The sequence below is a fragment of the Nicotiana tomentosiformis genome, chromosome 12, assembly GCF_000390325.3.
Source record: "Nicotiana tomentosiformis chromosome 12, ASM39032v3, whole genome shotgun sequence".
Classification (NCBI taxonomy): domain Eukaryota; kingdom Viridiplantae; phylum Streptophyta; class Magnoliopsida; order Solanales; family Solanaceae; genus Nicotiana; species Nicotiana tomentosiformis.
In genome coordinates, this window is record NC_090823.1 from 30,047,025 (window position 1) to 30,048,312 (window position 1,288).

Consider the following 1,288-nt stretch of genomic DNA (forward strand, 5'->3'; position numbering starts at 1 on the left):
CTAATAAAGATCCAAATACTTATTTGATGGGTTTTGATGAGATTATGAATACCTTCCAGCACAACGGAGTATCGAAAAATGCTATCTACTTAAGGACATTTCCTTTTTATCTTAGGGAAGATGCTAAGAACTGGTTGGCGGAGTTTGCCGACTGGGTCAATTCAAACTTGGGAAGACATGAAAAGGAAGTTCCTTGAAAAATATTTTTCAGCTGCAAAAATAGGTAAAATTCTAAGAGAGATCCACAACTTAGAGCAGAAACAGACCGAAACGGTGTTTGAAGCATGAGAAAGATTTAAGGATATTGTTAGAAGATGTCAGCATCATGGAGTAGACTTGTAGATGCAACTTCAAGATTTCTAGGACGGTCTGACACCCTCTGGCAGGAGGACGCTAAACAACGTAGTTGGAGGTCCTCTTATGAAGAAAACTCCTGATGAGATTGTTGCAATTCTAAATGAATTATCTGATGATGCAAATCAATGTCATGCAGATGATAACCATATAAGAAAATCAGCTGGAGTTTACCAAGTAGCTCTAATACTTCAGTTCAAGCCCAGCTAGACAACATGGCTAGAGAGATAGGAAAGTTAACATTGGCCAAGGTATAGAGTGAGCCATAAGCAGCATGTGAATTTTGTGGAATGGGACACCCTACACACGAGTGTCAAGCTTCAAATGAAGTAGTAAATGTTGTGGGGAGCTTTAACAGAGACAACTACCAAAGTGACAACAATTTGGGGAAGAGGCACTCAGGGTTTTCTTGGAGTTCACCAGGTGGTAATGCAAACGCATGGCAGCAAAATAACTCCAGATCCCAGGGGCAGGGAGCTATAAATTTTCAAAATCAGCAGAATCAGTAATATTATCCTACACAGTCTAATCAGTCTAGCATGGAAGATCTGATGAAGGCCTTTATTATTAAGAAGATGAGAGGACTTGAAACCCATGGCACAACTATCAGAGAATTGGGCACGGCTTTTTGAAACTTGGAAAGACAAGTGGGACAACTAGCTAATCTATTGTCTGAGAGTGTTCCAGGAACCCTCCCTATGGACACCGAAAGGAATCCAAATGAAATAATAAATGTAGTGTCCTTGAGGAATGGAAAAGTATTGCAAGATCCGTTGGTAGCAGAAAAGAATGAGTTGATGGGAAATCAAGTTAAGAATGAAGGAGAGTAGAAAAGTGATGAGCATCATAGGAATAAAGTGACAACAGAGCAAGAGGATGACCTAAAGAAGAAGAACAAATCAAAAGTTCCAACAAGGAAGAAGAAAGACAAGAA

The 1,288-nt window shown here is 39.7% G+C and overlaps 1 non-coding gene across 1 annotated transcript; it reads right to left on the bottom strand.

Moving 5' to 3' along the window:
* Positions 1 to 228: 228 nt before the first annotated feature.
* On the bottom strand, positions 229 to 332 carry LOC117273333 (small nucleolar RNA R71). Its single transcript, XR_004503345.1, has one exon. It is a non-coding gene; the product is annotated as a small nucleolar RNA R71 (small nucleolar RNA).
* Between the last annotated feature and the right edge of the window lie 956 nt (positions 333 to 1,288).